The following is a 12,976-nucleotide window of genomic DNA, read 5'->3' as shown; positions in this document are numbered from 1 at the left end:
GCATGCGTTTTGCTGCGTTTGTTTGCGTTGCGGCGCAAATGTGAACGTAGCCTAAAAGGGCTTTTAATACGACCCGAGAGTCAGTTTTCTGCAAAAGAAACTTTCCCTCACTGTTATTTTTGCACAGCAGAATGGAAATGCTATGCCACATCCTTTTAACTAGACTCTTCCTTGTCCAAGGTTCTCAAAGGAGCAAAAAGAAAGAGGTCCAGAAGATAAAGGGCCAGGAGATAAAGCGCCTATGATTTTTCCTGCCAGATTACTTTTTTCCAGAAGATTTTCTTAAAGGATGTATATAAAATATATTGTACCAATTTCCATGTATATGAGTATGAGACCCCCTTGGAAGTTGCTGTGGCTATACCCACCTCCCTGATCAGTGGTAAAGCATTGCAGCTATGCGCCACACTTATTGCAGAATTCATTTTAAATGATATTAGAAATGAAAACAAGTGACCATAGTGAGATGGAGACGATAAAACAGGGTTCTCAGCAGAGCATCCATGCACCTTCCCCCCTCAGCCATTTATACCAGAGATGCGTATAGCATGGAGCATCCCATTATCCTGCCCATATTGTATTTGGGTACTAAAGGCTAGTGTGCTCACTTCAAAGACCTGACGAGGAGGGGGGAGAGAAAGATTCAGGAACAATAACCGAATCGGCCCGACAAGATGCACATCAAAAGGCCCAGCGCTGAAAACTAGAATCTGGGGGGTCCTTTAATTACCATCCACAACCACCGTGTCGTGCCGAGAAAGAGAAGGGAGATGTAATAAAAATAAATAGAGAAAAGGAGTTTTCAAGGCCAGAGGATTCTCGCACAGGCCTCATTCTGTGCCACATACTCATGTCTGGCCTGATTTCATCCTAAATGCTTAAAATTAACCTTTTCCTGATCATTTGTTAAAGACCATTAACAGAGTACAGCAATTAAGACGAAGGTCATCGGACTAAGCCGGAGGCCTAAAATTCATGCCACAGTTTATCATAATAGATCACTGCTAGATGGGAAAAATTCGGGATTTCAAAGGCTATTCCACCCATAGCCCTTGACTAAAAAATAAAAGTTATCCTCTATCCATGGGATAGGCATACCTTGCCGACTGCTGGGACCCCCAGCAATCCCACAGTTGGGCTTTAGAACCCCGAGAACAGGGCTTTGCTGCACCATCTTGGATGGCGCGTAGGTGCACATGCTCGGTCTCCACTACATTCATTGTCTATGTAGTCTTGCTGTAGGCAAGCGAGGAACTTGGCAGTCCAATAGACAATATATGGAGTGAACCTCCACTTCATTCAGGGTGGGACTGTGAAGGCCTGTTTTCGGGATTCTAAAGCCCCAATTGTGGGATCGCTGGGCCTCCCAACAGTCGGATCCCTAGCGATTAGCAAATTATCCCTTATTCCTCGGATAGAAGATAACTATCCATGGTATCAATGAAATCCCATAAACGGCCTAATATTTTTTAGATTATTTTAATCTGCTTTGTTACCTTCCTAGGGACAGGCATGTAGTACCACAAATTCATGGTAGCCCATAGTTGCCGGACCAGAGGCCTACAAACCTCATACTACCTGCCGCATCCCAGGCACCCTTTCTGTTATGTGGATGCAACATCATCACCACCTACTAATCAGAAGAGATGCTTTGGATGTGGCAGGCAGGAGGAGGTCAGCGGGGAACTGGTCCAGTGGCTTGAGGAGGTGGTCTGTGGGGAACTGGTCTGGTAGTCACAAGAGGAGGTCTGTGGGGAGCTGCTCTGGTGGCCACAGGAGGAGGTCTGTGGGGGAACTGGTCCGGTGGCCAGAGGAGGAGGTCTGCGGGGAACTGGTCCGGTGGCCACAGGAGGAGGTCTGCGGGGAACTGGTCTGGTGGCCATAAGAGGAGGTCTGTGGGGAACTGGTCCAGTGGCCACGGGAGGAGGTCTGTGGGGGAACTGGTCCGGTGGCCACAGGAGGAGGTCTGCCGGGGAACTGGTCTGGTGGCCACAGGAAGAGGTCTGCAGGGAACTGCTCTGGTGGCCACAGGAGGAGGTCTGCAGGGAACTGGTCTGGTGGCCACAGACTGCCAACATGGCCGCTGAAATCTTCTTTGCTGACTGATCTACAGAGCGCAACCAATGAAAAATGTAAGACATTTTCCATGCAGAGGATTTTCCCATGCAAGGTACAAGTGGATGTGATTTCCTGAAAATTCATGCTCATTGTGCCGTAAAGATGCCGCAGAACTCCGCACAATTTGGAGCCTACAAACTAGCAGTTGTATCTAACTGAAGAAATGTAGAGATTCTGCGCTAAAAAATTAATAAAAACCTAAAAAAAAATTTTTTTAAGAATCATAAAAAAATAATTGTGGATTGGTGTTAATTGGCCAATTGCGGATTGGCGTAATTTAGTACAGGCACCTACAAACAACAACAAAAATTAGAAGGGAAAAAAAAAAAAAAAGAACGCAGTATTTCTGCACGGGTGTCAAGAACTTTAGCGTTACCAAGCTAAAGGTAAGGCTGGAGGCAATCATCTTTGAACTTTTATGTAAATGAGGTTAATAGTGCACCAAAGGCGGGCCAATTCCCCGCCTGGTACCTCCTACATGTGCTTTGATGACATAGTGGAGCAGAACAGGTTCGGACAGGTGCCTGTTTGGTAACCAACCCCTGCATGTGTTGCGGCTGTAGAACAGCCGTAAAACATGCAGCTGCAAGGAGTGGAACATAATATTCGAGCACGCCGAAGACACTGAGCATGCTTAGATAACTCCTTATCCGAGCATTTTTGCTCATCAGTGGTATTTATACAAAAATATATTATAAAAATGGCCATTAGTCCAATTCTCCATAACATATTATACTGTATTTTCCGATCATCATGGTAGCGTAAGGCAGAGCCCAAAGCGTTAAGTACCACCGCTATATGAAAAAGTGCACATAATGGAGAGCAGGGGCTTCATTGGGTTTTTTTTATGCACTCTCTCCACCAGACGTCAAGGCAGGGTTCAACAACCCCCTATTTGAAGTTGTATTTCCTTTCCAGCAAGAGTGGTTTGGTTATGGCAGACGCTTCTTTCCCTTTGTGTAGGAGAAGCCTTACCTGCAGTTATAGCAATGCTGATAACAATGCAAGCCTCGGCGTTATCGGCTTTGAAGCGGTTAACAATCCCATTTTCTAATGTTTTCCAAACTGAAAAACAAATATTGGTTCCTGGGGTCCTAGGCTGTGCAGCCTCCCCGAGTCTTCGGAAAGCTTGCAGCAGCCTACAGAACGACCGGTGATGGCAGCGGCTTAGACGAGCCTGGCAGGACTGCTGCAGGCAGTGCCCCAGGAGCTGCTTTGGGATGGAGAAATCTGGCTACCTGCGGCTGCTCTTTGTTTGCAAGATTCCCCGGTTGAAGGAAAGAAAAAAAAAAAATATACATTAAAAAAAAAAAAAACCTTCAAATGCACACAGGGGCCTGGATCCGTGAAGCGGCAGATCAAACCTGTGCCAGCCTGTTTGTGCACAGCAGCAACAGAATAAAGCTTTTTTCCAGCGAGGGGGACTTAAACAGGAGGATGAGGAAACATCAAACACCCCTTACCCTTTCTATAGGCAGACTTCTGCTATAGGGAGATATTACAATGCAAGCTTACTTATCTCCAGAGCGAGGAAATTATTCCGACATCTCGGAGAGGAAAAATTTAAAAAAAATTAAAAATACAATAAAAGCATTTTCTGTACAACAACTTATGGATAAGGAGTTAAATAAAATGATAAAGATCTATTAAAACAAGATGGTAAAAAAAAACAGCAGTGGCATTATGGAAAATTTTCAAAAACATAATACGTCCAGAAGGTAAATGCTGAGAAATTTTGCACATGTTCAGCTGCAGAAAGAACGCAGAATCGAAGAGTTTGAGGTTGCATCCACACATCGGCTGCACATTTCCCCCTCTGGTTCGCAAAGGGTAAAATCCGCAGCATAATTTGACATATTGAATAGTTGAAAGCCACGGTGCATGGATGAGACTTGGGGGAAAAATCGTATCCAGAATGCAGAAATTCTGCGCGAAAAAAGCAACTGCAAGTACAAGTATATGAGAAACTCATGGAAGGTCCGGACACATCGGGATGCGCACTTGGAGGGTGAATATTGGACTAGGCACGGCAGTTTTGGGAAAAGTTTTTGAAAGCAAAGCCAAGCCCCCAAACCAAAAAAATAAGACAGATACGTGTCTATCTTTTGTACTCATTTCTATCTTTGGTTTAAAAAAAAAATTAAAAAAATTCACAAAACTGAGATTTATTTACCTTTTCCTCCTATTGACTTGGATGAAGGGATATAGAAAAGAGAGCAGAAAAGCCGTCTGAGGAACACTATGGCCGAATTCAGACATTACAGTCCGAGTATGGCCCGCAATGCTCGTACCTGGCCCGACCTACAGGACCTCATATGTCTATCAGGCTGCCAACGAGTCTTCAGGAAAACGTCGGCAGTAGAGATGAGCGAACAGTCTGGGATAAGGTGTTACTGGAGCATGCTCGGGTGTTATCCCAGTGTCTTCGGCGTGCTGGGATTATATGGTTGGTTCCCCGCGGTTGCATGATTCGAGGCTGTTCGACAGCCGCAACACATGAGGACTGCCTGTTTGTTAGGAAATCCTTGAATATGTTGTGCTGTCAAACAGCAGAAAACATGAAGCCTTACATAAAATAAACACATAAATCTGAACAAAGATCATTTAGATATCAGGACGATATAACTCATAATTGTAGGTGCCCACTATATTTCAGCTATAAAAAAAAAAATCCAGCTCCAGCGGCCACGTCTGTAGTCCATAACTGCTAGACCAGAGCTGCAAACCTTCTGCTTCCCGCCGGCAGCCCCACCACCTCTGCTGATTAGTAGGCCCGGTGTGTTGTCACGCGTTGCACCAAAACATAATGATGTTGTGGGTTCTATGAATCAGAAATGTGCCAGGGATCCAAATTTTTTTTTTTGCGCAGCTCTAGTGCCCATGAATTTATACTAAACACATAATACACAAAACGTTATGTATCAAAACAAAAAAAAAATTGCAACTGACAATCATAGTGTTTGGTCTCGGAAAAGCAATGTCTAATATGTTGGGATTGGAACAGCTCCTCTGACAATCGTACAAAATGTGGCTATGAGCACCATCAAGGCCTTGGTTATCTCCATTTCCAAACTTAGATAAGAACAGATATGGTGGTGGGGGGGGGGGTGTTGGGGCAGTGGGGCCAGCTTTTTTTTTTTTTACTGCCATCCGATTGATTTTTAAATGCTCTTCCTATTCATTTCAAAAGGGAAATCCATGTTGTTGTTTATACGATGAGTTTTGGAAAAGTTTTCAGACGAGGTTTCAAATGCGGATTAAAGAAGTGAAATGTCATGGAATCTGCTCCAAGGTTGGCATAGTCAAGTCAAATGGCTTCAAAACGCAGAGTGTGAAATTAAGGGTAAGTTCACACAATTTTTTTTTCTGCAGCAAAACCTAATCTCTTGGCAGAAAAAAGCATGTTTTCCTTGGATTTTCTTGCCTTTTTTGCTACATTTTTTGTGCGGTTTTGGTATGCTAGATTTGTCTCTTGTGCATGCTGATAAAGATTAGTGTTGATCAAAAAAATCAGAGTCTCTAAAAATCAGGTTTTGGCACAAAAAAAAAAAAAAGCAGAAAACCTTATAAGGCTACGTTCACACGATCCTTTTTTTCATCCTTTTTTTTTTCAGGTCCTGTTTTGAAAAACCGCAGCTAAATTCAGCGCTGATTTTAGCTGCGGTTTTTGATCCTTTTTCTTCTGCGGATTCCACTGCGGGTTTCCAAATGCAGTTTCCTATTGGTGCTGCTGGAAACCCGCAGCGGAATCTGCAGAAAGAAGTGACATGCTACTTCTTTTTTCTGCAGGCAAAACCGCTGCGGATTTGCCTGTGGAAAAAAGGATCGTCGGCACAGCGGGTCCTTTTTTCCATTGGGTTACATTGTACTGTAACCTACATGGAAAACTGCTGCGGATCCGCAGTGCAATTCCGCTGCGGATCCGCAGCAAAAACCGCACCGTGTGAACATAGCCTAACTGTGTTTTTGGTGCGTTTTATCACCACCTATTCATTTCAATGGGTGAAAAACGCTGAAAGAAGTGACATGCCCCATTGTGTGAAAAAGCCACGCAAAGCACAAAATATTGATGACAAAAAAAAAAATCAATGTGTGTGCACGAGATTCCTGATATCTCATAGGCTTTGCTGGTGTTGTAAAATGCAGCTGAAAATTTGCATAAAAAAACACTGGGAAAAAACGCCTAGTGTGAACTTAGCCTAATGATTCAAGCCTCCAAAAATCATAAAAAGATCTCTGGATTTTTCCACCTCCAAAAAAACTATATGAACATACACTGAAAAAGGAGCAAGGACCACTTATTCCCACAATGCACCAGCATCGTGGACGGCCATTAATCCAGACTGCCCCACAAGCACAAAATCACAGCAACAATGGCCGTCACACAGCACCAACACCAAGGAAAAGGAACCATACCCTAACAGATTTCGACTATCCAGGCTAACCTGGTAAGTAAATGTATTCTGTAGGCACCAAACACACGTACTGCACTTAGGACAGATTCACACATCAGTGTGTTGGGGTCCATGTACACTACGTCGTGTACATACCGGCCATGGTCTCCTGACTTGTACCTGACAGCCTCGTATATGCCGGTGAAGCTGTTGAGTTTGGGTTGGTAGACTTGCAGCTGATCTGTACAAGGACCATGACACATAGATGAGTAAATCCGTCCTAACGGAATGGTTCTCAGCCACCGGACAGTCTCGTGGCCACTTTTCAGGCACATGACACCAATGTAAGTCCACTTAGGCCTCTTTCACACTTCCGTTTTTTTGCCATCTGTCGCAATCCGTCGTTTTGGTAAAAAAACGGATCCTGCAAATGTGCACGCAGGATGCATTTTTTTGCCATAGACTTTTATTGACGACGGATGGCCACACGGATGCGTCATGTTTTGGCGGACCGTTGTGACGAAAAAAAACGTTCAAGGGAACGTTTTTTCGTCCGTCGGATTCGCCATTTCCGACCGCTCATGCACGGCTGGAACTCCGCCCCTCCACCCCGGACTTCATAATGGGCAGCGGATGCGTTGGAAAACTGCATCCGCTGCCCAAGTTGTGCACAATTTTGCACAACGCCCGTTGGGCCGACGGTTTGCGACGGCCCCGTACCGACGGAAATGTGAAAGAGGCCAAAACTGGCAAAATAATTTCCCGCTACCTGCGAAATACGTTCCTTGCAAAGTGTTTGGAGTAACACACAATGGAAAAGATATTTCCAAGGCCTGGGCTACCATAGTGCACAATGGGCCTCAGTGCAAGACGGAAGCACAGGTGTTGCCCAAGGCAAGCAAATAAAAATAAGTCGGTGTGGATGCAAGAAGCGATATTCACAAGCCAAACAAGTATGGAGAACTTCACCGCGGAGTGCGTGATCTGGATGAGAGAGCAGGAGTGGCACATTGCCGTATACAAAGCTTAAAGCAAGGCAGAGTATTGTGAAGAGCGCCATCAGATACAACCCTCCCTAACCCTGATTCTTTTTGTTTCTTGATTCTTTATTATTGGTTTTTTTTTTTCTTGTCCCCCTGACACGAAATCCTTTGCCCAAAAGCAGGGCACTCGCCTTTTATCTCCTGCCGCAGGATGCGCACTGAGCAACCTGAACTCCTAGGACATTTGGGCTGAAAATTAGAAGCAAAAATAATTACTTGGTAGAACAATCCTACGCTGCTACTTTGATTCAATCAATTACCATTATCTTCCGCTCCAGCTTTCACTGCTCTCTCCCGAACCAGTTGTGTTAAACTTTACTTTGCCGTCAGATAGCTGGCTGGGACAAGCGGCCACCACTCTCCTCTTCCCGCGGTCCTTATCACTTGTTCCCAGTCGGTGCTGGCCCGGCACAGCCTTTCAGCCCTTCCATTTTATCTGTTCACACAGACTTCGGCCTGGCAAAGCTACCAGCCAAGCGTCTGAGGAGCAATCCCAGGAAACGACGCTGCGGTACTCCTACCATCCACCGGGAGTTGATTACTTGGAGAAGGCTCTCCCACTACCCACCAAGTACCACCGACAACCTATCCAACTTGCCTTATTAGGGGGGTTAGAAAGAAAAAAAAAATGGTCACAAGAGCAGATAGAACAAAACCACAAATTTAGATTAATAAAGCATTGTTGATTCTTCGGGAACTCTCCAAGCCCTTAAGAATTGCATGGGAGACGCTGAGCAGCTCCAGTAATTTTCTGTTATATTATCTTTCTTGTAAAACCCTTCCCCGGCCTTGCATCCCAAAGGCTTCAGCTATCACAGTGACAGACTGAAATCAATGTGCATTCACCTACTGACATTTTTACATAGTTTTTGGATTTAGTATCCAGCCCGAAACACAATCAAATCTTCTGCCAAGCAAATAACAGGCACTTAGCTGGTCTACTATTAGAGTTACAAAGGAAAAAACGCACGCACCCAAGGGAGGCAAGAGAGACGGCGGTGACGTCAGGGGTAATTGGGTGTCTGAGCGAGACTGCCAGCGGCTGGCCTGGCCCCCTAGGGGATGCACACTGAGCCAGGCAGCTACTCTAATAAAGGAAAGCACATTCTAGAAAGGGCATTATACTGCACGGAGGCTGAGGCAAAACTAAATATATCAGCAGTATAAGTATGCGATTACACACACACGTATATACATATACACACACACAAAGTACTGGGTGAACTTAACTTAGCGAACACACATCTGTTTTTACTTACAACCTTGGGTGGGTTCTTCCAAGTGGGTTAATAAACTGTGCACTCCGGTCTCCTTGCTGAACACACTCAGCCAAAAAACATGGTTAGCAGAGTAGTGTGGAAGGCTTGGAGGGGAGGGGGATCCTGATTGGGGGGGGGGTGGATAAGAGGCTACCGAAAGGGTTAAAATGGATCCCTGTCCATGGGGAAACTTCAATCAGGCTGAGATCACACGTTGTAAATTTGTGTAGGATTTTCCCACAGCAGAATCTGTGTAAAAGGCGGATTTTGTTGCAGACGTGACGCAGATTTCGCCCTAATCCGAGCGGATTCTGCACATGACATGGTGACAATTTAAAAATAAAAAAAGAAACAGACAACTATTTCCAAGCAGATGAGTTATAGGAGAAAAAAAAAGCAGCCTTAGAATTAGAATAAAAAAACTCATCCACTCCGCTAGTGCGGTAAAATGATGTGGATCTTAACATTAGCACCAAATATAAAAATAAATAATATATAATAAATATGCAGTGTGTGATCCTTCGGCCAGGCTCACACAAGCGCAATAAAAAAAATCATTCAGTTTCACCCAGAAAACTCTGCCTTCCCCCCCCCCCCCCACTTGTCATCCACATACAATCCGTTTATTTCAGCAGCAGTTATGCTATGGCATCCGATATTTTGAATGGGCGAGAGTCATCCGATTTACGGAAGAAACTGCCGTTTTCTTCACACACAGATTTAGTCAGTAAAATAAATTTTTAAAAAATGCTCATATGTGCTGCCCCATTGAACAACATTGGTCTAAGTGGCCTCCATTTTTTTCCCCCAAGACTGGAAGTATGGTCGTGTGAATAAGCCCTTAGCTAGCCATACACATTGGATGGCTGTTGGACGGCGAATGTTTAGACCGATCATTCAGCAGACAACCACCTCAGCGAGACACTTCTATACACAGGAGCTCTCTCTCGGCCAAGCACTCCTGTGTTCTCTATGAGAAAGCCATGGACTGACGTCGGCTGGCGGCTTATCTCCTTAAAAACAATGCAATTCTCTCCACTTCTCCAGGACATTCGAAACTGGACATGCGCGATCGACATCTCTCCCAACCATCAGTCACCGGCACCCACATACATATTAATCAGCTGAACCTTTCGAATTGGTGGGTTCGGCAAAAATTAGTCTAATGTGTATCAGGGCCTTCAGAAAATACTTGACTTGGAAACTCCTGATCCCGAGGTGGGTAAGGGCAGTGACATGTAGATGTAGGCTGGGGCGACACGCAGGTCACAGGGCCATGATTGCCGCTACATCGCAGCATAATACATCTAAGGCGGCAGTCAGACCGCTGTATAAGGCCGGCATCACACTAGTGAGTTTTACGGACGTATGAGCGCATAAACTACGTCAGTAAAATACGCATTGCACACAGCCCAATTAATCTCTATGGCCCAGCTCCTATCTGCCGTATATTACGCATCCGTAATATACGGTCTTGTACGGCCGTAGAAAATCGCAGCATGTTGTGTTTGTCACCGTATTGCGCAAAAAAAAATCGCCAATGAAAGTCTATGGGGGCGAGAAAAATACGGATTACACACGGACCATGCGTGTGACTTGCGAGAAATACGCAGCGGTGTTATAGAAAAGCCGGTAATTCAATTGCCGGCTTTTTATTTCTCCTACCCAAACCCGACAGGATATGACACATGGTTTACATACAGTAAACCATCTCATATCCCTTTTTTTTTTGCATATTCCACACTACTAATGTTAGTAGTGTGTATGTGCAAAACATGGGCGCTGTAGCTTGTAAAATAAAGGGTTAAATGGCGGAAAAAATTGGCGTGGGCTCCCGCACAATTTTCTCCGCCAGAGTGGTAAAGCCAGTGACTGAGGGCAGATATTAATAGCCAGGAGAGGGTCCATGGTTATTGGCCCCCCTGGCTACAAACATCTGCCCCCAGCCACCCCAGAAAAGGCACATCTGGAAGATGCGCCTATTCTGGCACTTGGCCACTCTCTTCCCACTCCCGTGTAGATGATATGCTGTATGTAAACCATGTCTCATATCATGTCGGGTTTGGGAAGGAGAAAGAAAAAGCCGGCAATTGAATTACCGGCTTTTCACATATCTCGTGCTGAATTAAATATAAATACAGTATATATATATATATATATATATATATATATATATATATATATATATATATATATATATATATATACACTGTATATTTGTTTTAACAAACATTTGAGCACATAAATCCATTAGATGTCGGTTTTGCAATCCTGCGAGAAAATATCGCAGTATGGATGCCATACGGATTACATACGGAGGATGCCATGCGCAAAATACGCTGCCACACCCTGCCTACGGATGATATACGGATCACTATTTTTGGAACATTTCTGCGTATTACGGCCGTAAAATACGGACCGTATTTTCATACGCTGAGTGTGACGCTGGCCTAACACGGACAGCGATCGCCTCGCAATGCTCAGACTGGCCGATGGCTCTCCTGACCCAAGCTTGACAGCACGTATTTCTATGCAGATGTCGTGCTTGGGTCAAGTGAGCCATCAACCAGTAATGAACCTGACCAGACCAGCGCATGCTGCAGTTTTTGCAACGTGGCCCTCAGCTCCTGTTGGAAAGTAGCCCGTGTGCACCAGCACCTAAGCCAACACTTGGCATGCCCCTATGTTTTCCATCATTCCCTCGCTCGTGTAAGTATTGGGGTCAAATTGGGTTACAGTGGAGATAGATATCTATAGTTTCGTAATTGTTAACACGTGCTTAAAATTCCACAAGGATTCTGCAATAGCGGATATTTAGACCTAGCGAAACTTGAAATGAGTCGTCTAGTTTGGAACATTTATTCTTGGTGGAAAAGAAAAAAAAAAAAGGTGCCATTCCTCTATGCTGGAATCCTCCAAAACAGAACAATGGGCGCCTCTGGAGAATAGCCCCGATCTATACTGCGGTCTCTGATACCTCACGTGGAATGGAGACAGGATGGCGCATTGATTCCCGAGCAATAAAGAACACAGCATCCTAATAATGGAACTGGAAGATCATCTTTGATTCCGTCGTGGCCACTGGGTCTCTCTACTTTTTTACGCTCAACCGGCGCAGACAGTGTTAATCACATGGCTCTATAATAAATTCAGGTCAAATAATGTGGCTTTTATCTTCTGATTAAGCCAAACAATCTCCATCGCGCCGAGCTAAAGGTATAAGCAGACAAATAACAGGCTGTACGTAAATATAGAGATTTGTCAGTCGTCGTCGCTTTTACAATATGCCTTTTAGTAGGCGGCTCGAAATATATGAGATTTTTGTCCTTTGGCAAATTCTTCTCTTTCAGTCTTGCATGAAGGAAAGAGAGAAAGAGAAAAAATCTCCCCGCAGAGTTTTCCTCCTCTTCCTGGGGTGTATCTGGGACCCTGCCGTGCTCTGGGTAATTTCCAGTTCCTCAGAATTCAGGTATTAATAAAGAACCCATGGGGACATCCAACAATATAACCCTACATTTTCAGGCATTATGAAAGGAAAGCCCCAGGGGTCTGTGGCTCAAATTTCTGAAATGTAGGCATTGTAAAAGGGACCCCAGGGGATCCCTGCAATAGAAATCTGCTGAATTCAAAGCATTTTCGGAGTCCTGGTGGGAGTCATTACTCCCACTGGAAGCTTTTTACAAAACATGTGTTGCTGACATGTTGACAGATTGCTCAGTGAAGTGTTTAGGTGCATGCACAAGGCAGGGCCTATAGAGACGCTCTGCTCTCTGCCAGCCTGTCTCGAAACACAGGGACTGGTACCATCCATATTTCACAATGGGGAGTGGGGGAGTGCAGAGAGTGCATGCAGTGGATGGAGGGAGAGAAGAGTGACGGAGGCGGCTGAGAGAGGGATGGTAGGAGAGAGGACAATGGAAGGCTGCAATGGAGGTGTAGGTACAAGACGGTGGCAGGACGGGAAGACGAGAGAGGAGGGAAATACGAAAAGTGGATGCGGAAGGTGATAAACGAGATAGCTGCAACCATAAGACAGGAGCCACAAACACACTATACACCAAAATTACAGCTTGGCTCTCGGTACACGAGCCGAGCCGCCCAGCAAGCGGGAGCAGATGTGACTACACTTGTGTGTGTGCCAAGGGCTTTAGTGAAGGAATCT

General features: G+C 45.0%; 1 protein-coding gene across 5 annotated transcripts in view; it reads right to left on the bottom strand.

Moving 5' to 3' along the window:
* Positions 1–12,976, bottom strand: part of ZNF423 (zinc finger protein 423) — a 291,743-nt gene that overhangs the window by 177,068 nt on the left and 101,699 nt on the right. The window contains exon 1 of one of the 5 annotated variants that reach the window (XM_077288239.1): positions 8,815–8,961. The exons of 2 other annotated variants lie outside the window; for them this stretch is intronic. The gene's annotated coding sequence lies outside the window, so the exon portion shown is untranslated. Of the gene's footprint in view, positions 1–7,815; positions 8,128–8,814; positions 8,962–12,976 lie in introns of those variants that run through there. 2 more of the 5 variants (XM_077288237.1, XM_077288236.1) reach the window with 2 other exon arrangements.

This window comes from Ranitomeya variabilis, chromosome 2 (genome assembly GCF_051348905.1).
Source record: "Ranitomeya variabilis isolate aRanVar5 chromosome 2, aRanVar5.hap1, whole genome shotgun sequence".
Lineage (NCBI taxonomy): Eukaryota > Metazoa > Chordata > Amphibia > Anura > Dendrobatidae > Ranitomeya > Ranitomeya variabilis.
Note: the sequence above shows the minus strand (reverse complement) of the source record. Positions and strands in the feature narration are given on the sequence as shown.